At 42.2% G+C, this 25,003-nt stretch overlaps 1 protein-coding gene across 1 annotated transcript in view; it reads right to left on the bottom strand.

Annotated features, from left to right (window-relative positions):
- Positions 1-10,850: 10,850 nt before the first annotated feature.
- MED14 (mediator complex subunit 14) overlaps positions 10,851-25,003 on the bottom strand; it is a 28,053-nt gene continuing 13,900 nt past the window's right edge. The window contains exon 11 of the transcript XR_010437149.1: positions 10,851-11,092. The gene's annotated coding sequence lies outside the window, so the exon portion shown is untranslated. The remainder of the gene's footprint in view (positions 11,093-25,003) is intronic.

Below are 25,003 nucleotides of genomic sequence, written 5' to 3'. Positions count from 1 at the left end.
AGCGACTGTAGCGCAGGGTAGTGTTTGTTTTTTTTTTTCTTGTTTCTACTGTGTTTTGCCGTTGCCTTGCACCCCTTTTAGCCGGCCGGTCAGCCAGCCAGCAACCACCCAAAAAAGGTCACCCGTGCGCCCCCCGGTAGCGCCCCTCGCGACCCCGACCCCTCTGGCGACAGTGCGTCCACCTGCTGACGAACTTGTTCGAAGTGGTTCGAAGCACGTTGCCAGGCTGTCAGTTGTTTTGGCTAACACAACGGTAAACGCAGAGAGAGAGCAGGAGAGAACGAGAGAGAGAGAGAGAGAGAGAGAGAGAGCGTCAGTCAGGAGCCGGTTTCGGTGGCAGGTGCACTTGTGTCCAGCTGATGGGCAGCAGCCGACAACGGCTGCCACGCAATTAACGAGTCTCATTACTCAGTGGCGTCAGCTGCACCTCTCCTTCCCGCCCCCCCCCCCCCCTTTGCCTACCCCCATCCTCGGAACATGCATTGGGGTCAGCCGCTTGCCACTCATTCGACGATTAATAACAATAATCAGCAGCGGCAGCAGCAGCAGCCGCAGCAGCAGTCGCAACTTCGCGACTATCAGCGTATTTTCAGCGGCAAATCGAACAAGAAAAGAAAATCTTTGACGCTTTCCCAGGCTCGTTGGCAGCTGGCAGGAAAATTAGCCAAAGCGCCACCATCAAAATTCAATTCAATTGAATCTGATCAAGCAATTATGCGGTTTTGCAGCGCTTTATTAATCTCAATCCGAATCCGCAGCGCACCCCAAAAACTCGCGACCAGCATCGAGCTAATAAGGCAACCGATCCCCCCGCCCCGCCCCGTCCCCTTTGCGAGCACATGTAGCTGCCACTTAATTCTGCACTCGAAAACATTTTAAATCAAATCTTTTGAAAACGTTTTCGCGTTGCCAGCAACAACAACAACAACGAGAACGGCAACAAAAGGGGCGCGCCCCACCCTCTGCGGGCCCTCATCAGCTGTCAGCAGCGCCGGCAACGTCATCTTTGATGAAGTTGATGTTGATTTGATTGTTGTTGTTGTTGTAGCTGCTGCTGCTGCTGCTGTGGCAGGGCTCGGGCTATTGTTATTGTTGTTTTGGCCTGCGTCAGTCAGCGGCAGGCAACATATCAAATTATGTTAGATATATGTTAACAAGTCGAGCGAGCTGATCGGCGGATAACCCACATATCCATCGGATACATATCCCAATTGCCGGAAGATACTTTATTCTCCTCGCTGGCCCAAACTGCGACAAGGTCAAAGGACAAAGCAGCCAAAATGCTGTTTATAGATTAAAAGTGATTTATAGATACATAAACGATTTGCAGCTCAAGTTGCAATAGAATAGTTTCTTAAGTATTTAAAATGAAAACTGTTCAGAAAATAGAATTGCATTATCTTTAATAAATTTATGTTATTTTTTCTACTTTTAAATCCTTTAGGGTTTAAATTTAACATAAAGTTTATATAAATCATGAATTTAGGTTTCCGAAATATGCTAAAACTTGAAGCACAACTAGAGTTCTTCGTATTATTTATATTGTAATTATTAAACCACAGCTAGAAAACAATCTGTTTTTCTTAGATCCAGCTTATTTATTAAGTGTTTCAGGGAGCTTAACTGAAAGCAGCTTTAACTGAAGGCATTTCAATAAATCTCATTAACTTTCCGTTAAGACAGACAACGACGCATAAATACGCAGTTGTTGGCAATCATTTTGCAGACACTGTCCCAAACAGTTGCTCATAAATGTAAATAAACCAAAGACAATTAACAATTTTTGCTGCCCACAATTTTTTACTCTTACTTTTGATTGCGGCAACAAAAATCGAAAGAAAACAAAAGCGAGAAGAAACAAAAAACACAACAAAAAAGCGAAAAACCAAAAGCGATTTATGCAAAACACCTCAACTGGGTTGAGGGACAGGCGGGGGGGAGGGGGCAGGCGATTAGGTGATTTGACGCACAAAATATCGCAACATAAAAGAATCCAATAAAAAGTGATTACGTGCGGGCTGCGCAGACAGGTGGGGCTGCTGGAGGGCGGGGCGGGTATGAGAGGGCGACCGTCTGCGGCTTGCAAATCAAAACAGATGTGCGACAAGGCAAAGCGGCAGCCGAAGCAACGGCAAAAGTTTGCTGCAGATACAAAGATACAAGATACAAGATACACAGATACAGGAGTACAGAAATGAGATACGAGCTGCAAGTCTGTTGTTATTGCTGTTGCTGTTGTTGCTGTTCCTGCTCGTGCCACACGGCCAACAGACGGCTCGAAAAGTAACTGTGCCACAATTTGCCGCATATCCTGCAGGAAAGGCTGCCAAACGGGAATTGTGCAAGGATTTGCAACCAACAAAAAAAGAGAAAACGAAAACTGGTTGGCCGCATCGCTCACCTGCCGCATGTTGAACCGAGCTGCGAGCTGCGTCCCTGCCACATGCCGCATGACTCAAATTACGCTTCCTTTTTGGTGGGCGCAACGTGGCAGCGCTTCAGCTTAGAATAATTATGAAGCTCCCCTTGCCGCAGCGCTGGCTGCTTCCGCTGAGAGAGAGAGATCTCCCTCTCTCTTACACTCTGAAAAAAATGTTATTCAAGTGAATCCATTTTTATATATATTAAACCAGACTTACTTACAGTACTTAATAAATTTGTTAGGCTTATTTTAAGTATGCAAATTCATGTAATAAGTACTTTTAACTGAATTCTTTCAATTTTGATTCATGCATCATTTGAGTATACTCAAAAGGTAAATGTGTGAACTTGTAATACGATCATATTCGAACTGTTTCTCCGAGTGTTGCTTGCAACCACGACCACGACAATAGTGCAACAGACGCCGCCGCAGAAGGACACAGCTGCAAATATCGCCAATGTCAATGTGCGATTCGTAGCCAGACGCGCTGCCATAGCCGCACGTTGGGCATACAAAGCAGCGTCATTTGGTGGCACGAAAAACGGAAAGTGCTTGTGGTAATTTTTATTGAGAAATCCAGAGAGACAGACGCCAGAAGGAAGCGGCTAAAGCAGCCAGCGAACCGGCAGAAGACGGGCCCAAGGAATGCGACGCCTGGCGCATAACAATGCGTTCTGGCCCCAATGTATTGGCCAGCTGCACAGTGGGACAGCCAAGCGCGACAGTTGCAACTGCTACAAATTGGCGACTCTCTGTTTGCCCTGCGGCTAACTTGATCAACAAAGTTGCCAGCAAGATCCAACCAAAACCAACACAGCAGCGGAGAGAGCTCTTCTATCATACACAACAACATCTGTGCGAACATGTTTGCGGCGCGCTCTCTTATACGTTGCAACAGCGAACAGCTGTTCGAACCAGCGAACGTGTTGCGTATAAGAGAGCTGGATTTTAGCAGAGTGCCGCGCACACAAGTTGCGTAGAAGAGCGCGTCAGTTCGTTTGGCGAGGTTTGATGGTATTTCATGATCGCACTTAATTGAGATGCAACTGGCGTGCAGGGATTTTATAACTGTTAATAACAAATAGTACTGTTATTTGTTGAATGAAAGGGATATTATTCAAATACTCAAACAACGTTTTGCAATTCGCAATAAGTTAAAGGAATTTCAAAGGAATGGCAAGCTGTTTGCAAAGCTAAATGAAATGGAAAAGTCGGCTGATTATTTATTAAATCAATAAGCCGCATATTGACCTTGAGGCAGCCAGCCCAATATTGGCATTAGAGTTTCGATCAAATCCTTTTATATTTATTGACTTAACCTTTCAACTCGTGGCTGCTTTGCACCGCCAACCTCTGTGACCTCAGTTTCTATCTCCATCTCGCTCTCTCTCTCTCTCTCTCTCTCTCTCTCTCTATCCCTATCTCTCTTTCTCTCCAGCAGCTTTGTACGACCTGCCTCTGGCATTGTGCACATTAATTCAATGTAAACCATTCAAAATGAAATCCATTAGAGTTTATATTTCAGTCATAAAACATCTGAAACCAAACACACGCACATGGCCAAAGCCCTAGGCTCAATTTAAAACCAGCACAGCACACAAACCCACACACACATACACCCACCCACACATACTCATACACCCACACAGTGGCATCTCACACTTGGCCAATGCCATTTGGGCCCGGCTTATCCAAAAATATTTGCATAAGATTCAAACTGCATGCAAGAAACGTTGCCACAGCCACGCCCCGCTACTCCTGCCTACCCGCCCCATCTTGGCAAAATGTTGCAAAATGTCCCAATTCCCCCTCCCCCACGCTCTTCTCATTGCCACGCTTCTCGCTTGTTGGCCAGTCAAAGTTTACTGCCAAGTTTTGCAAGTGGAGTTCATATTTAAGTTGGATCCTCCGCCTGCTCCCCTCTCCTCTCCTCCCCCCCCCCCCCGCGCGGCAAACCCTTTGCCTAATTGTATGAAAATAGTTGGTCCTTTGCTTTTGCTCAAATGCCAAATGTGAATTTAAGCCTGCCACAACACAGTGTGGCATCCAGCGAATTTCGGGGGCATGGCCTGAGACCTTGCACAACCACCTGAACGCTGCCAGTTGGGAGTCCAAGGTGTCGGCAAGTGCAGCGAAGCGTTCCCAGTGAAAAATGTGAGTGTGTGTAAGTGTATTTGAAATATTGTGACAGCAGCGGTTGAGGCGCAACTGCATGCCACAAGCTGCATGCCCCACTGACGCCTGCCTTGAGCTCCAGCTGGGAGCATATTTTTCTCTTTTATTTCATTTGAGGTCTTGCCCTCTCGAGCTGCATAAACCTCTGGTCAAATGGCCGCAAGATGCTGGCCAGTGGGCGTGGCTGTGGCAAGATCAACGCAATGGCGGCGGCGGCGGCGGCAGCTGACCAAACGCTCGCCGCGGGTCAAGTTACGAAACCCGTTTTCGTCTGTGCCTCACTGTGATTGGAAGCGGCAACAGCTAGCTGCTAGCTGCTAGCTGCTACCTGCTGTGGCAGCAACAGCCACAGGCCGGCCGACTCGGAGTCGCAGCGAAGTCCTTGCCGCGGCGGTCATTAAGTCACAACCGCAGCAGCATTAATAAGGGTTTGGCTATTTTGGAACTGACTATTGCGATCCTAATGGTTAACATGACAGCGCTAATGAGCCGCAACAGCAAAGGTTGCCAGCTACTGCCCCAGCCCCAGCCCCTGCCCCTGCCCCAGCCCCTGCCTGATTAATTTGTGGGAAAGTCTGCGGTGGGAAGGGTCAGTGCCACACACATGCTCACATAGTAGTTGATTGTTTTGTTTTCCTTTGCTGCGCTTAGCTAGCCAAACAGACAGACAGACAGACGGACGGGCAGAGCGACAGCTGGCTATTCATTATGCTTATCCCACCCCGCACCTACACCCGCCCCCCACCCTGCCCCCGCCTGTGGCATGCCAATCGCTGCTAAGCGGCTTATGAAAGTTGCCTGTCGTTCAGTTCGCACCTTCTGTTTTAGTTCTCTCAGCCGCAGGGCTGGGCGCATAAAGTTGCTGATTTTATACGATTTTCCAATCAAATAAAACATTTTCGCTTCTTTTTTTTTTTTTTGATTTTCTATTTTCGATTTCCCGAAATGCACCTGCAACACAGAATCCACAGCCAAAGTCAAATCGGGCGGCACTTCAAAGTGCGCGAGAGCCGAGAGTTCACTTTACAAAACATACTTAACGTAATCTGCGCCGACTTACAGATAATATTGTACTGAAAAGAAAATGAACTACAACAACAAGAGACACTTGTCGAAAGACAAGGAAAACAACAACAGGAACAACAAACAGAGAGGAACCTATGCTAATGGCGCGTACCAAAATAAAAACTCGAGTCGAGCAAAATGCAAGCGGCAAACGCAGGCGGCAGGCAATTCATAAAAATTTACATACATTAGGCCGAGTGTTAGGGTTCAAGCGAGGCATCGAGGGATCGAGGCATCGAGGGTTCGAGGATCCCCAATAAAAATTAGAGTGCTGCAGGCCGACTCGAAAGTGGAAATGGAAGTGGAAGTGGAAGTGGAAGCGGAACCAACCCCCAAAAGAGAGAATACTCTTGTTTTCATGAATTTGGCCATAGATCATAGATCAACAGTTGCTTGCGGCGCGAGGGGCGGCTGGAATTATGACCGTAGTGTGGGCGTGGCACGTGTTGAGATCATAAATCATGGCCGCATAATTGACGCCAATGGAACTGCCTGAGACACCCTGCAGTTGCAGCACAATAACATATATACATATGCAAATGATGTATTATGAAAATGGAAACTGGAAGTGCCATAATTGTGGCCCGTTTTGGGCTGCCGATAAGGTGCCTCGATTATGAGAACTCGCAGGAGCTGAGAGCGGAGACAACACCAACTGGTTACTGAAAGCAGACATGCGGCATTTTGCATTTTTGCGTAAATCATCGGAGACATTTAAATAGCGTCTAAATACGTACTTAAATACATCAAAAATGATTGAGAGTGCGCGCTGTCTATCGAATGATTGTAGCATAAGGCTTAAGATTGCGTACAACTCGAATGTGAATACTACAAATGAAATGAACGGAATGCTGATATGTATTTTGGAAAATAATGGAATACGTAAGAAATGAACTCCATTCTCAAGACCAGAATGAGAACTCTGAGGTCAAAGGTTGCTTTAAAAACATACTTTAAATAATGTAAACGTTCAATTTCTCCTAAGTGAAAGTTTGCTTAAAAACCTCACTTTAAGTTTTTAAAGTCAAAATATTTAATTTTTTTTGAAAGAAACTCCATTATAAGAAATATCACAAAAAAAGTGAATTGGAGGAAGGGTAAAGGCATTTGTTGTATCAAGTAAAAAGCTAAATAGAATTTTCTAAGATTTGTAAACGAAACAAAAAATGGTCGAGCCCAGAGTTGGGCGTGTGTCGTGTTTGCTTGCGTGACACGAACACGCACGACTCCTTACGATTCTTATATACAAATAATTGATAAAGTGAGTCGATATATTGTCATAGTCTGTGTGCTGAGAGCGTCAAGCCAATGTAAAAACTATTATATTATATCATTAACTGAACGCAAAAAGTTCGTGCGCACTCGTGTCACGACACGCGCCCACCTCTAGACGATACTGACCGACTCAAGAGGAAGCTGGGCCAGAAATACGCATAAAGTTCCCCAATTTGGTTAGAGTATTATGGAACGCAATTAAAACAAAAAGATAACTTTTTAATAAAATGTTTTTATTTAAAAAAATTGTCTCAGATAATACGTTCATTTATAATATATACAATCATAATTGTCATAGATATCCATATTTCCATATTTTCAATACGCTACGCAACTCTTTTAGATCTATTTCATTATATTATATCTTTTAGTTGTAAAAATATTTGCCTGGCCGCATCCAATCTGTCCTCTAATTGAATCAACACCCCGTCAAAAATGCCCTCGGCTGTAGTTTTTGATGAACATGCCACAAACAAATGTATTTAAGTACCCAAAAATGATGAGGTTCTAAAAGGCATTTTCCGTTTTTCACTTTTCATTCATGACCTGCATAGTGCAGGCGCAGGTCTGTGTGTGTGTGTGTGTGTGTGTGTGTGTCTGAGCAATTTATTACCTGCCATTTACCGTTGCTCATTATTAATTGCAAGCAATTAATCAGCTTTACCTGCGTTCAACGGGCCGTATACGCATTGTGCGCGCCCACACTCGCCCCCTTATTCGCCCCCGCCCCCCCCCCCCCCCTCTGCCCCCGCACCACGCACGTCGCAGGCGAGCCACAAAAATCTTGAATGAATTCATGAATTCAATTGCAAATTTGTAAATAAACATTGGAAAATTTGGCTCTCGACGCTTTAAGGCGGCCAATTTGAGTGTGAAATCGGAAATGTTTTCGCCCCCTCAACAATTTCCCGTCGAAATGTGTCGCTGCTGCAAGGTGGAAAGAGGGAAGGGGGGAGGGGGTGTGCACTTCCTGCTGCAGTTGTCCGCTTGGGCTGTTGTCCTGTCAGCAAAGCTTGCCTTCTGCCGCAGGACATGGCAATAAAACGCATCGCCAGTTGAAGTTGCTCGTGTCCTGCAAAGATCTCATGTTATTTTCTTATTACGAAAAATACATATATCTCTATATATATATATGTAAATCCTATTTCAAGTTTGACATGTTCCGCCTCCCACTTCCCCCCCTCTAACATTCTTCGTTTGTCTTTTACTCAATAAAACTTTTTGATTTCCGCTCGAATGGGCGAAACTTTTTAATGCGGATCTGCAGTCGCAGTCGCAGCTAAACGAAAAAACGATAAAAAGCAAAACAAAAGCAAATCAAATCAAATTAAATTGAAACGAATCGAATCGAATCGAATCGAATCGAGCCAAGGCAGGCAAGGAATCCGAATAAAAGAAAAGCCAAAATGAAAATTTAAATGTCGAATTGTGCGAGAGCAACACCTGCCATCCCATCTGAGTGTGAGTACCCCTGCCCGAAATCGCAGTGCCACGCCCAGACACGCAAATACCACTTTAATTCAATTGGATTAGTTGTCCATTGCAACACACGCCAAGCACAACAGCAGCAACAACAACAGCAACAACAACAGCCCAGGGAGGGTGTGCAAAATCGCATCCAGGGACAGAAAGTGAACCGAAAGCTTGGGGCATCCATTCGCAGACACGGGATATTAGGTGTTTGCATATCGTGGGGCTTCCGCGGCGGCATTTAACTTAATACGATATTAATGCAACCTCCAGTTGCTGCCACGCCCAAACACCCAGCTCGGTTTCTTTGTGCAGTTATTCAAAAACAACAACAACAAAACGAACAAAAGCCGCGAATGTCGATGAATGAGCCAAATGAATGAGTGTACGAATGAGTGCACGAATGACTGATTGAATGGGCGAGTAAATAAATGCAAGACATGCAAATGTGCAAATGTGCAAAAATGATGCATTAGCGTAATTAACTGGCCAAAGGACGTCCAGTCCTGAGTGTGAGCTAACCTGCTGAGGGCAGGATGAGAAATTCGCTGTTTTTCTCCACATTTTGCAACTAACTTGCATTGTTGGCAGGTTCTCGTTAGTGAAAAAGATATCACATATATCGAAAAAGCAATGTTGTCTCTTCAATTTGTAAAGGTGAAAGGTCAACTCTAGTAGTAGAGTAAAAAACTTTTGATTTAAGATTTGCAAAAATGATGTAGCCCCTCAATTTATAATTTGATTGATGGCCAATCGAAACTATTATTCTGTACGAATTCCATATGAATTCAAGCAGATATATCACATTCCAGAAACGTACGTTCTTAAGCCCAGAAATTCAAAAAAACCGAATGATCGAAAAAGTTTTGATTTTCGAACTGACCCCGATTTTGGGAAAAAACGTGATGTAACCCCTTGCCATTTTGGCCGATTTCGGCCAAAATTTAGATTTCCATTTATTTGATGCCAATCGATAGTACTGATCCCTACGAGTCTAAAATGGTATAAAATTCCAAAATCGTAAATTATTTGGCCGAGATATTCCAAAAATTTTGAAGAGGTCCATCGATTTTATATACCAACGAATTTTAACCTTCCGAAGTCGGACTTAATTTCACCGATATTAAAAGCCAACAAAATACTTATTCTTTTTTTTTTAATTTTGCAGCTTAATCTGCCGTGGACAAGAAAACATTCAATAACGTTTGTGCCTGAATGACCTTGGTTATTTCATGCCATGGATATACCTTCAATTTCAATCAACATTTTGTAGAGTTCTGTCGATTTTAAAGACTCACGAATCCTTAAAGGTATGTCTTTCCAAAGTCTGACGTAATTAAACCGATGTATTATAGTTTACAAAAACTAATATATTTTTCATTTTGTATTTTTCAGCATAATCTGCCAACGTTCATGGACAACATATCTACAAATAATAATGTCGTTTTTAGATCGGCGGAATTGTCTTTTTTAAAATAGCAAAAACAAAAACGGGAAAACGAGATAATCCTGCGGACCGAAAGGACGGAGTTGTCTAACGTCATCTGCCACGCCCATGGACAACATTTTATCATCAAATGATCGCTATTCATGGTACCTAGTTGACCTATATATCCTTGGTTATTCCATATCATGGATATAGTCCTAGCGAACCTAAAGGGCCGATTTCTCGCAAAATGCGCCAGAACATGGCCCAAAAATATGTATGATTTTCATTTATAGCCGCCCCAGCAGCAGCCCCACTCCCTGGATGGTTTCTAGTTGACAAACATATCCTTGGTTATGCCATACCATTGATATAGTCCTTGGGAACCTAAAGGATCAGATCCCTGCAAAGTGTGCATTGAAATGGTCCAAAAAAATGTATGCTTTTTCTTTCAGGAGCCCTTTTACATTAGCTGCAGCTGCAGCTGTTGTTTAACAGCCAGCTTACAGCGTTCATTTTACATAAACTGCTACTTAACAGCACTCATTTTAATTGAGTTACATTTTTGCCCCGTAATGCTATGCAATGAAATTTTTATTAAAAGCACTCGGCGATCTTCTGGACATTTATGTTCGCCTGGTACTTGAGCGGAATTTAGGGCAAATTTAGGACCGGCGGTGAGGGTGCCCCTTTTTACTACGTCACTTTTCGGCCGCAAAAATATAATTTGTCGACCTTCTGGGCATTTCTGTTCGCCTGGTATTTTTGGGAAATTTTAGCTAAAATTTGGGACCCAGCCGGCGACGTGGGCGCCCCTTTTGGGTATGCAACGAAATTTTTTCGGCAGCTAAAAAATATTTTTTGTCGACCTTCTGGGCGTTTCTGTTCGCCTGGTATTTTTGGCAGATTTTAAGAAAAATCTCGGCAGCCAGCGGTTGGCAGCAAGCTGACGTCACGGATATGCAATAGGTATCTAAAGACCGTTGATTTTTGAATTTTTAAATAAAAAAACAGGAATTTTTTTGTTTTATTATAAATATTTGATTTATTTATGTTTAAATTTACAAAATTGTTGAATTTTAATGCTAATTTTCTTAATTATTTCTCTTAAAATTATACAAAACGAGAATAAATTATAATTGTTGCCTATTTGAACTTAAAATAGCTATATCTGCCATAATTAAAGTCCGATCCTGGAAAAATTTGCTTTATCAGTCGTGGAGGTCCTTAGAGGTCATTGAAGTCCTTAATTTGTCAGTCTGAAAAGATAAAAACACATTTAAATTAAACAAGTAAATAAATATATAAAAGCATTTTATGTAAGGAAAAAAGGCTATAAAACGGGCATGTCCTTGCAGATTTTCAAAGGACATGGTGCGTTAGAATCGTATAGACCCCCTGCATCGATCTGCATCATAAAAATATGGGGTCATCTAAGAATGATATGACTCGATTTTTGACTTGTAAAATTTCAGTCGCGGCGCGCACGGAAATGGCCCGAAAACACAATCCTTAAATATCTCCTAAACCACAAGGACGATCTTAATGAAACTTGGCCAGTTGGTAGTCCTAGTCAATACAATTATTTTGACATATGACTCGCCAGGACACGCAAGGATTTGGTCGATTTATGGCTTATTTTCATCAAACAAAATCGTCCTTAACACTTTTTCGTCTGAAGGACTTTCGTCCTTTGGTTTGTAAATTCTTCAATGGGAGCGTGAGGACTATCTGCTGGCCAAAGGACATCCCGATAGTCCTTCAAATGGCAGAGTTAGCCCGGATATTTTCGATATTAGCTCATTTTGCGACTAACCCCTAGGAAAAATTTCGTCGAAATTTTTTGTCGAATTTTGGAAATCTTTGAATGCCAATCGATAGTCCTGCTCACCACGAGCTTAAAAATGTATATCCCTCCGATATCCTTAAGGATTTGACCGAGTTATGGCTAATTAAAAAATGTCCTTTTTCGAAAATACGCTATATATCGGAAACGGCAAGGACGATTTTGATGTCCTTTGGACAGTTTATGGTCCTTTTTCATACGATTTGTTTGACACAGGACTTGTCAGGATCCGTAAGGATACGGCCGAGTTACGGCTTTGTTTATTTACGAAAGAATTGTATACATGTCTATGCTGTCTAAAGGCCTTTCGTCCTTTCCATTATATATTTTGAATTGGGAGGATGAGGACTAAAGGTTGGCAAATGGACATCATGAGCAGCAAGGATACGGCCGATCTACAGCCTTTTATCTCTACAGACAAAAATATCTTTTGCTCAGCTCCTTGAAGGATTTTCGTCCTTTTTATTATATATTCTAAGTTATCAGGACAAGTACTATATGTCGTCCAAATAAGAATGTCCTTTAAAAAAAACACCCAAATCTCGCAAACCATAAGGACGATTTTTATGTCCTTCCCATCGATTTTAAATTTGTTTGAATATCAATTGATAGTAGGGATTCGTAAGAATTAAAAAAGGTATAACATTTCAAAATCAGACAATATTTACCATCAAAAAAGGTTTAATTTTCGAACTGACCCCGATTTTGGGAAAAAACGTGATGTAACCCCTTGCCATTTTGGCCGATTTGGGCCAAAATTTAGATTTCCATTTATTTGATGCCAATCGATAGTACTGATCCTTACGAGTCTAAAATGGTATAAAATTCCAAAATCAGACATTATTTGGCCGAGATATTCAAAAAAAATCATGGAAAAAGGTTGACTTTACAAACGAATCGTTTTTTGGTCCAACAACTTTTTGTAACCCATCGATTTTTAATTTGTTTGAATGCCAATTTATAGTAGGGATCCGTAAGAATTCAAAAATGTATAAAATTTCAAAATCAGACAATATTTACCCAAAATATTCATAAAAAATCATCAAAAAAAATTTGATTTTCGAACTGACCCCGATTTTGGGAAAAAACGTGATGTAAGCCCTTGCCATTTTGGCCGATTTGGGCCAAAATTTATATTTTCATTTATTTGATGCCAATCGATAGTACTGATCCTTACGAATCTAAAATGGTATAAAATTCCAAAATCGGAAATTTTTTGGCCGAGATATTCAAAAAATCATGGAAAAAGGTTGACTTTACAAACGAATCGTTTTTTGGTCTAACAACTTTTTGTAACCCATCGATTTTTAATTTGTTTGAATGCCAATTGATAGTAGGGATCCGTAAGAATTCAAAAAGGTATAACATTGCAAAATCATACAATATTTACCCGAGATATTAATTGGTCGTATAACGTACTTTTTCTCGAGAATTTTTTAATTTTGGCAATTTTCATAATCTTTTAATATCCTTAACTCGGTTAGTGGCGTCCGATCTTTGGAAGATATTGCATTTGGAGTCGTGAATAGTCGTGTAATATGTTAAGTAAATATTGGTTTGTAATTTTACGATTACACAGACGATTCTGGGTGTTCCGAGGGAGCATAGGTCTAATTAAAGCATGCACAAGTTCTTTTCGGAATCCTTTACAATTAGATGTGCCAAGTGAATAATGGCAACTGAAAGGGATTAAAGAGGTGCTCGTGACCGATGACGACAGCGGAATGAAAGCAGCGCTCGTGCCAAAGCGTTGCGAAAGCAAACTTAAAATCGTGTAGGGGGAAGCAGATGAAACCGAAACCAAGAGCTGAGCACAAAGCAGGGGAGAGTGAGAGAGACAGAGATGGAGACAAAAGGAGAGACAGAGCACGGACCGGAAGAAATACGCAGTGCATTAAAGCAAAGCGACGCGTCGAGCAGCTGCTGGAATCTGATAGGAAGCACAAGTAGCGCTAAGGAGCTCATCATCTCCAGCCATATCCGGCGCAGTACCAACTGCACCAGGGAACAACAGGACAGGGAAAGTGTTGACTGGCGGCGGAGCGGGCAGAGGTTGCGCTTAGAAGCGGGCAATAAGCGATATACGAAGCGATAACGAGTTGAAGTTGATGTCTCGAGACGAGTTGCCAGTTGAGTTGCACCGGGTCGAGGTGGGTCGAGGGGGGTCGAGGCATGCGCATCTTTGGATTGAGCTGATTCCAGATTCGAGGAGTGCTCCTTGGCAGCAGTTGCAGGATATAAACGTTGCCAGCCAAATTATGAGCCCAAGTGCTGTTCATGCTGTTGTCGCATTGTCTTAAGCTGTTTTGTTACTTCTGCTAATGGCTGCACGTTGCACGTTGCACGCTGCCCGAGTGGCACGTACGTACTCAAGCTGTTTGCCAGCACTTTGTCAGCGCGCGTGTAAGACAAACTGATTGAGTGCAGCTTTCACCGTAAGCAGCTTAGATGATGTGTTGACCACCCAAACACAGCTCTCCATAAGAAAAGAAAGGAGAAGTTACCCCTAGACATAGTTTAAGCGAAGCTTACTTCAGCTCTAGCTACAAATTAAGTTGTTGCATGGATACAAATATGATGGTATTATGCTTACTTTGAGTTGCCAGTTTTTGATTTAAGAATATCTTAAACTTATTTTTTAGCTTAAGCTAAGATTGCTTAAAGATTTTTTATCAAACTTGATTAAAGAACAAACTAAGCTTTTCATATATAAAATACATGCTTGTATTCTTAAATCTAGTTTGTTTTTGAACTATTTTAAGAAAACGAGAGCTTAATTCAAGCTGAAGCTGACATTTTTTGAGAAACTTAATGCTGTAAGACTTAACACTCACGTCTAGAACATAATTAAAATGTAGAATTTAGATGTGTGTTTTCAAATCTAGAATGTTTCGAGCTCTTGACTTAAGCTTAGTTTAATCTAAGATACTTTTTAAAATAAGTTAGCATTTAGTTAATTCATTAGAGTGAAATATTTGTATTGGAATTAAGGTAATTATCTGGCTACTTTAAAAGCCAAACATGATTTGTTAGTCCTACATTATTTAAGTCATGCTCAAAACGATACTAAAATAAAGTAAACTCAAACTTAACGACGTCGTTTACCGAAATATTTCTCTCAGTGCAGCATGAACCTTTTACTTTTCATTACATTTGGACAATTGGACTCGGCGACGAATCAAATGCACGTGCAAATTTTTATAGTTTTGAATGTGGTTTTGACCCCCTTCCACTCACGTCTGCGGCAGGACTGTGCATGCATATTCGGGATAGTTGTGGCATCTGCTGCAGCGCAGCACGCGCATCCTTTGTGCAAACACACAAACAAAGGGACTTACATGTGTGTGTGTCAGTGTGTCTGTGTACACACATGTTGCCCCGGCAGGAAGCGCACTGATTGAGGAGCAATCGCTCGTCGGCCGGGACAGATGTTTTCTACATTAAACAGCCGCTGGTTGCCCTGCCCTTCCCTGCCCTGCCCCGAGTCCGGGGCGCGTGCGCAGCAGCCCAAAAAAAAGATGCCAAATCGGAAGTGCCGCTCGGGGCCACACAATGGCAGCGACCGGGCGACCTTTTCTCCGGCTGACGAGGTTAAATGCCTACGAAATGCCTTCGCTTCGTGGGCCCAAAAAGATTTATTGTTCAGTCTTGGAATACGATCGTTGTTTTATATCAATTTTGTTTGGCTGGGGCATTTCCTTGACAAGTGCCAGACCCTAAGTTCGCGGCTCTGGAATGTGGTGCAAGTACGCGCAGCATTTATTTATTATTTTAACCTTAATTTATGACCCCACGAAAATTAAAAAGCAGCAATCCAAAGCAGCGCGAAAAATATTTAATCTTTTAATGGAAATTCAATTAAATTCCATAAATGTTGTCACCTTTTCAACTCTTTAAGAGTTTCTGCGTATTTAAACGTATTTAAAATGCCAACACTTTATTGAAAAGTTTCTTTTCCTGGTTTTCTTTTCATAGTTTTAATTTTAGCCTGGAATCCCCTTACTAGCACTTGCTGCAACAAATTGCAATTTCAGGACGAACGAACCACTGGACTGTTAACAGCCAGATAAGTCCACACACTCGCCACGTAATTAGATTTTAGTGCCAAGCTCTGCAGTTTCTGCAGCAGCTGCTGCTGCTGCTGCTGCTGCTACAAAGCCGCAGAACTTGGACAGGTAAACAGTTTTCTTTTTGGTTTCTAATTAGAGGTAACAGAAAATATGAGCCTGGACGCTATCAGCCACATAACACGAGCTGACCTCATAAATTGCCAGAAGCCACGTATAGCTGCGGCAGGGGCAGGATACAGCGAGGCCAGACAGCCAACGAGTTTCAATTAAATTTCAGCTTACAAATCAATAAACCAACATTTTCAACGCAATTCATATAAGGCGCACACACACACACACACACACACGCACACGTGCACACACACACACACACGGACAGCTGCTATAAAGGAAACAGCGCACGGTGCCTGTGCCTAGGCCAGGGGCAGGCGTGGAATTGAGGCCGTGTGCAACTCGACACCGGAACAAGTGGCAGACGCAGCAGTGGGGAGCGGGGGCAAACCCCAGGGCCAGCACACACGTGCAGCATTATTATGCCCATTGAACTTACTGAAAATGGGCAAGGTGGGCATATTGGATATGTGCAAACGTATGTAACAGGAGCAAGAAAATATATTCTTGATAGAAGAAAATATATTGTTGATCAGCATCAACAGACGAGTTGATCCAACCAAGTCCGTCTGTCTGTGCGTCCATCTCAGAGACTGCAAGAGCTAAGGCATTAAATTGTTGAATGTAGGTCCTCCTATTCAACGATCAGATCAAATATTATTTAATGTATCGATAACTTGTTCCGATGAACGGAAGTCGATTAAAGTCGATATAGATTTTGTTGTATTTTTTGGATTTTATAACATATAAAATCGCCTAATTTGTGATATGGGCTAACTTTTTGGCTACATTTGTGTACTGAAATGTTCAAAAAGAACACGTAGCTGGACACGAAAGGGTAGGGTATCTCCAAGTACTAGATCACTTTTACTTGCTTTTGTTGTGCACTCTGTAGGGGCTAAATGAAGCGGCGCTGCGCCTGGATAAATGTGTTTAAAAAACATTTGGCGGCATTAACGGGTCAGAGGCACACGCGCAGGAGCAGCAGGAAAAAAAATAACAGGAGCTAAGCCAGGACAATGGACACTGGACCTCAACATCCTGCCCTAAGGAGGGGGACAAGGCGAAATCGGTGCGCGGCATTAATTGGTTCACTGATTTCATACGACCAACTGGCGGCAACAGAACTGTGGCATTAAGGACACGCTGTTCCTGTTTAACCTGTCCACCACGAAGGCGAAATAAACGAGGGCGATCGTGTGTGTGTGTGTGTGTGTAGAGTGTGTAGTGTGTGTAGTGTGTGTAAAGGACATGCACTGAAGCGCGCTTGCAATTGAGTCGATAGTAGCAAATGTAGCTAAAGAACTGAGTCGATGTTGTTGCTGTTTGTTGCTGCCACACAGATAGGATGCAGCAAGGATGCACTGCAACGTGGCCGCCGCCTGTCGCAGCTGCCGGGTGAGACAAACTAACTGCCGGAAAATTATATTACAAGCCCATAACTCGTACCAGCAGCGGAGGCAAAGGCAGAGATAGACAGAACCAGGACGTTGGCACACGCTGCTGCTGTCTGTTTCTGCTGTGGCAGATGAAAGCGGGCAAATCTCATTAAAAACTGAATCGAAATGGTAATTTGAGTTGTTCACAAACAGATACGTTGCAAACAGATCCCTGATGCATGCCGATTGCGATTGAGTTGATAGCAAAAGAGTCCTGTGTGTGTGTGTGTGTGTGCGCCCAAGGACTTTGTTTGCCAAGTTGCCTACAAATAGCAGCCGCCAGCTAGAAAGCAAAGACGCTGCCACAACAAGCCTAGAAGCAGGGGCACAAACAGGACGCAAGGTGTGATTTTGTAGTTGTTGTTGTTTTTGTTTTTGTTTGTGCCACTCGGTCTCAAATGCGGGCAGGTGGTTTGTAGCGATAGGCTAAACGGGAGCAGGGGCTGAAGGCAACGATGCGCCTGATTCTGATTTTAATCAGCAATCAACTGCAGCCTCAACGCGCGAGTTCATTATAATCGGACATTAGATAGATTATGATAAATAGATTTTGAAAAATTGAATTTAAATGAACCCGAAAATGCATTATTAATTGAACGAAATATGCGTGCGCTGTGTTATTATATTGGCACAATTGACACTGATGCATTGATTGATTGCTGTGTTTTGCGCTGCATCAATTTAATTAAATACCGGCATTTGTTCACTTGCGAAATGCAGGAGAATGCAATTTAAAATAGGCAAAATGCCATCAATTACAGCAGCTCAACTGCAAATATATCCGAAGAGTGAGAGCAAAATTAATTATTAACCAGCTTAGGCAGCAAATATATCTTTATATAATTTAAAACAATTTATCTGCTTTAATTGTGCCCATCAAAATTGTGTGCAAGTGTGGAAAGTTTGCAGCTTCGGTCGGTCAATAAATAGTAAGCTCTTAACAAAACTGTTATCAGCAGTCTTTTGTTTATATTGATCAGTGTTGCCAAGCTTGCAATGCATTTTATGCTAGTGCTGCCAAGTTTGCAATGCATTTTATGCAAGTGCTGCCAAATTTGCAATGCATTTTATGCTAGTGCTGCCAAGTTTGCAATGCATTTTATGCAAGTGCTGCCAAAAACTTTTATGCTAGTGCTGCCAAGTTGTATTTTAAACTGGCGCTGCTCAGTTTGCAATGCATTTTTTGCAAGTGCTGTCAAATTTGCAATGCATTTTAAGCTAAAATTGAAGCTGGTGCTGCCAAGTTTGCAAAGACTTTTATGCTAGTGCTGCCAAATTGCAACAAATTTATGTACGTGCTGCCTAGTTGCATTTTGAGCAGATGTTGCAAAGTTTGCAATGAATTTTAAGCTAGTGCTGCCAAGTTGCATTTTAAACAGGTGCTGCCAGGTGACAGTTAATTTCTAGATGGCAGCACTGAAATAACGTGTGATATATCACTGCGCAGCAAACGTTAAGTTTTCTTTATTTTAATTCTTGATTTGCATTTATTTGCACAAAGTTTATGAAATATGCGCTTGGTATTTGACAAATGTTAATTAATTTTGATTTGCATGTTCTCGCCGCAAGGGTCAATTCAATTTGCGACTGTCAACAAAAAGGAGTTGATAGCTTGTCGCAGCAAATGTAAATGCATTTTTGCAACATTTTGTGGCAAGTGCTCTATTTGCAGTAGCAGCAATAATATGGTTTTCACTAGTTAAATATATTCACCATGATTTAATTGTTCTTTTTTTGATAGTTGATAAGTTAAATTGGATGATTTTGGCATTGTAATAAATATAAATTTTAATTATTATTTACAGGCAAAAACAATCATCCCAATCTGTAGCATCTATTATGCGACAGCTCAAACAGACTAAAAGTCGCCAATCATTTTAGAACAGTAAATATGCTCAATACGTAAATTTAATATCTTAAGATCTCGTTATAGTTTTATAACTTGATAAACATTTTAAAACAAAATAATAATAAAAAAGAGAAAATATGATATATATTTGCTTACTATTTACTGCTAGAAAATGTAAAGATATTTATAAAAAAAAAGCATTAATCTAAAAAAATATTCAAAATAACAAGCAGCAAGTCCAAATAACACATAAATTTTAGTTATATAAGACTAGGATTTTAAGAAATAAAATCAGTTCAAATTATTACCTCCACAATTGACGTCTTATTCTTTTTGAAGTTCAGTTAACTAGAAGTAGTAGTAGTAGAGAAATAGAATTCACATGAGAATACAGGCTCAGCCCTAGCTCACAATTACCAACACGCTCTTGACATTCAATCTACCCTACATCAACATGTGGCACAGGTATAAGGACATGCTTGAATTAATTGATGTAAATTTTCTTGAGTTTCTGTCTGTGCTAAAATGCCAATCAATATTTGCATTGCGTATTGAATCTATGTAAATTAGTTCAAGAAGTTTGGCGCACTTCAAGTTGAAGAAAAGCCCCTTGCCACAGACTTGTCTAATCCCATTTGGTAGTTGCTTCTAATTGCCTGCCATCAGGCAGCTAATTTCACCTGGCAGTAATTAGCATCAGGTGAACTACTTTACTCAAAGAGCGTGCTGGTTGTTGTTGTTGTTCTTTTTAAGCTCCGACTGCTTACTAAAATTGATTTTGACACCAACAACTTTGAGAGCTGGGCGAAAAGTTGTGCAACTTTGAAAAGAGCTGCAAAACTTGCTGCGAAATGGACGCCATTACAAGGCAATGCAAATGCACATAAAACATAATATACAAAAAAAGTAAAATAAAAACAGCATTAAACATGAAGAGCTTGCTAATGTAACTGCCAAAAGACTTAAGGGTGAGAGGGGGAGGGTAAGGTGGAGGTGGAGGGGGGATAGACACACCCCAAAACAAGAAAACACGAAATGGCAAACTTTTGTAAAGATTACATGCGCATTTACAGTCCAAGTGGAAGCCCGAAGACCGTGAGGAATTATGCGAGCGTGGATGGCAAAAGGTCGCCCGTCAAAGGTAAGCCCCAGACCCACCCCCAACACACACACACACACCCACACACACCCGCACACACCTACACACACAGCGAGCTGAGTAAGTGTGCCAAGTGGTCGCGACCTGTGCAACATGGCGAATGCACTTTGAAATTGATGTTCATGTTGATGGGCTTGGCAGCCGACAGCAGGTGACGTGGCCAGCACCTGGTGTCGGGGCAACAGCTGAAGACACCAGCCAGTCGCAGTCAGCCAGGCAGTCAGCGAGCCAAATTGATGGCCAAGACAAGCGATGCCCACATCACTCTGGCAATGCGCAGCACTACGTGGCGTATGCGCAACGTGTGCAGTTTATTGAAGAGAAAGAAGAAGAAGGAAATTGCTTAATTTATGGAGCAACGGGCAACGGGCAACGAGCAAGTGACTCCTGACTGTGCTGGAGTCGCCTCCATGGCAGCATGCACCATATGACAAGGCAATCAATTGCTGCACGCAAAATGCGCCACAGAATGTCAATAAACAATTCGTGGAAAATGAACTGCGACGCAGCAGAAGAATAAAGAAAGAACAAAAATTGGAGTAAGAAAATCGTTGCTGAAGGACACTTAAAACGCAATTCAGTTAAACGCAAGGGGCAAGCATTTAAGGCGGGGCGGGGCTATGGGGGCGGGCCTGACATTACGGTAATTGAACTATACGCATTAATTCATTTGCCTGTGTGTACGTGTGTGCGTGTGTACGTGTGTGTGAGTGTGTGCGTGTGTGTGTGTTGTGCGAGTCGAAGCAATTTGCCATTTTGAATGGATTGAATTGGATTGCGTCTAATGCGGCTTATCCCATGCACAGTGGGTAATATTTACGAACCGGCGACATCCAGCGGCGACCACGCAGAGCGCAGACCAACAGAGTTGTCCCAAATTGTTCACAATTGGTTCAATTGAACGAATGAGCCGAACAAACGAACTACATTGCTGCTTGCAATTCAGTATTTTCCGACTTCTATCATATGCCAGCAGTTCATGAATCCCATAATTGTTCTGTTGTTCATTTGAGCCACATTATCCATGAGTCCCATAATCTGTCTGTAGTTCATGAGAGCCTTAGTCGTTCAGCAGTTCACGAGTCCCATTATCCTAAAGAAGTTTTCGAATCCCACAAGCTGTCAGTAGTTTACGAGTCCCATCATCCTGAAGCAGTTCATAATGGGATCATCATTTGTTAGAAGTTTAAAAGTCCCTTAGTCGTTAAGAACTTCACGTAACAGTTCATCATATAGAAGTTGACGAGTCCCATTTAGCAGTACACGAGTCTCTTAATCTGCCACAAGTTCATAAGTTTCTTAATTCGTTTATTAGTTCACGATTTCCATTATCTGCCAGTAGTTCGCGAGTTCCACAATCTATCTGTAGTCCATGAGTCTCCCAATATGTCGGTAATCGAGCTAATCTCATAGCTTGTCAATAGTTGACAAGATCCATCATCCGAGAGCAGTTCATGAGTTCCATTATTAGTTCATAAGTATCTTAGTTTGTTTAGCAGTTGACGAGTCCGATTATCCTTTACCAGTTCATGACTTCCATCATTCTTTAGCAGCTCACGAGTCCCTTAGTTCAGTAGTTCATGGGTCCCTTAATCTGTCAGCAGTTCACAAGTCTCTTTCTTTTTTTCAGTAATTTGCGAGTCCCATCATCCTTTGGCAGTTCATGAATCCCATCATTTGTTAGTAGTTCAAAAGTCCATTGGTCGTTGAGTTGCTGTCATCCTTCGAGTTCGGCTCATATGAACGACACAGCGATTTACAGCTCAGAAGTTGAGTTCGTTCAGTCACAAATTGAACTACTTAACTGGTTCAGTAAACGTGGCACTAGTAAGCACAACTCTAGCGAGCAGGCGTAATCCCTGCCCAGCCGAGCACACAAAGCCAAAATCAAACAGATGTACAAGGAGCTACCACATCCTTGGGTCGCGCTTAATGGCGCTGTAATCAAAAGTCATTATGTCGAGCATTGGCATCAAGGACAAACCAACCGAACCCGCATCGGTCGCTCTCTGGTTAGGGTGCTGCTCGGTCGTGCTGCCCGCCTCTGGCCGGGCATCAGTTTGCCAGCCATTTGCTTACAAAAGGGAAAATTACGCGTATTATGACCAGGCAAACAGCATTGCGTCGGGGGTAACATACCAGATCGGATCAGACCAGCCCAGCCCAGCCCAGACCAGGCCCGCCTAGTTCAGCCCTCGTTTGCTTATTAATTTGTTTGTCAAAGCAAAAACCAAGCAGGAAACATTAATACGCCGCATCATGACCAACAGGACCCAAAAACAGGGAGAGAAAGAGCAACAGTTTCCGCCTGTGTCTGGTCTGGCTTTGGCCCCGGCTCTGTGTCCAGGCCAGGCCAGGATAAACGACGAACGCCGGCGACTAAAACGCGGATTAGGCGCAACTGCACGCACATCATGAGGTTGCAACTTGAAGGGGAATTCAGCAAAGTAATGGGAACTGTGTTGGGTTCCAGGGGGAAGAGGAATAGGAATGGAGAGTTCCAAGTTTATATCCCAGACTAACATGCAAGGACACGTGCTGCTCCTGTGTCGCGGCACAAAAGCGTGTCTACATATTTGGCTTAGAGAAACGTTGACTTTCTTTGGAAACGTGCAGGCAAAGGAATTTCTGAATAGGTTGCAATGCAGCAGGCTCAGCTCTGACAAGGGTGACTCATTCCTGAACTTATTTATTGTTGTCAGCTCGAGTCCAAAGTGTCCAAAGGAACATTTTCTAACTCAAGACAATATTCATTTTCAATTTTATCTGAATTGTTTGTGCAACATAATCAAACTTAACTTTTAACAGAAGAAAAGTCTCAATAGCATATTCGTACCAAGTATTTTAAAGAAATAAGGGCATTGTTTATATTAATTAATTATCAGTCTAGGGACTATCTTGATGTAGCATATTATATAAACATAAATCCGTCAGACCGCCAGATCGCAACACTATATCGTATATCTAGCATACAGGGAAATTTGTGTACAGAAAGCTTTTTAGTTTTTTTTTAGATATTCTAATTAAACTGAGCGAAAAGAAAAACCATTATGCTTCCAAGACAAAGTCAATATCTTAGCAATACCGCACTAATATTACACATAGTTTCTAAAGAAACAATTAGTCAGTTCCAAACCAACCATTTATAAGCTCTAGTCATAGAAATTTCAACAAATGAAAATCTATAATCAAGACACTTGCTGATTTGAAAAATAATTAGGCAAATTAATATTAACAAAGAGAGAGAGAGAGAGAGGAGAGTTAACAATAATAATTTGAAAATATATTAAACAAAAAAGCAGAGCTAAGGGAATAAGTAAAACATTTCTGACAACTCGAACAATTTGCTGTCTTAGCGATTTTAAAAGCAAGACGAATAGCTAAAATTGGGGAACTATTTTGTTCAACTATAGAACTATAGGATTAAATATTGAGTAATTGAATGAAAACCACGTTGCTTGGCATGGTAAATAATATACTCATATAATAAATAGCCGTTGTTTAATTTTGGCCAATTTCATGTCTTCTGCACCCGTTAATTGTGGATCGGCTGAAGAATTTCAAGTTTAAACAGGAAAACGAAAATATTTCGCCAAAATCATTTTTCCAAGATGTCGAAAACCAAGACTTGAATTCTAAGAAAATAAAAGAGAGCACAGTGCAAATGAAAGATCGTTCGGGAAAAGATGTTTCGCGAGAAGTGCGACTCACTGAGTTATTCGCCTTTAACAACTAATTGCACATAATTTAACATTATTGATTAATATTCAAGGCATTCGGAAGCATGGGAACAACCCAGCTGAACGCACGACCCCCCGATGCCAGAGGGAAGTACACCTGATGGCCAATTGTAGGACCCTCGTCATAGTCACAACAATAGCATATTATTAAGTCTAAAATTCGATTCTGTTGCTGTTTAATTCAGTTCGTGTCTGTGTTTGTTTATGTTGCCTCCGATTGGAAATCGACTCGTGCAATCGCCCAAAAATAGAAACAGTTTCTCATAGGTTTTCCGTAAAAGTTTTCTGGATGCAAATAAACGAAAGTTGATGAAGAAGAATGGCACAGGAGAATGGGGCTAGAAGGGGGCGCACCTGGCCGGGCTATGATGCCTTGGCCGTGACGTCACGTGGGGCAGTCTATGTGGCACGTCATGAGGCACAAGGCGGGAGGCGCCGCTTTATTTACACAAACTTTTTGCGCGTTTTGCAGCGTTTATGACTTGAATATGAACGGGAACTGCATCATCGAGCGGCCCATGACGTAGATCCTTAGCCAGATCATACCTGGCCAGGAGGGTGGCGCCGCGGTTCGAACGTGTGCCTGCGGGTGGTCGACAAATTTCAATCTGCTTTTTTTTTTGCAATTTCAAGTGCAAAACGCTAAAAGTATCTGGCAACTGGCAACTGGAATCGCTGGTTGATTGACTTGGCAGAGCAACGTCAGCGTGGGGGTTGTTGGAGGCGTGGCCCTGTGGGCAAATGGGCAACTTTATTGTACCTTGTCTGGCAGCTTATTTATTTGCAAGTATTTATCGTGAATTGCGCCTTGTTTTTGCTGCGCACCCACGCGCTACAAACTACCCAAAGAAAATAAAACTGAGCATAGATAAATTCTCAGCGCCCTCCGACCCCGCCCTCAACAAATCTAAATCAACGTGTGCGATGGCTGTTTGATGCATGGCAATCAATAGGCC

The sequence above is a fragment of the Drosophila montana genome, unplaced genomic scaffold (assembly GCF_035044405.1).
Source record: "Drosophila montana isolate Dmon_TW-CO22-7 unplaced genomic scaffold, ASM3504440v1 contig_3240_1, whole genome shotgun sequence".
In the NCBI taxonomy this organism is placed as follows: Eukaryota; Metazoa; Arthropoda; class Insecta; order Diptera; family Drosophilidae; genus Drosophila; species Drosophila montana.
Note: the sequence above shows the minus strand (reverse complement) of the source record. Positions and strands in the feature narration are given on the sequence as shown.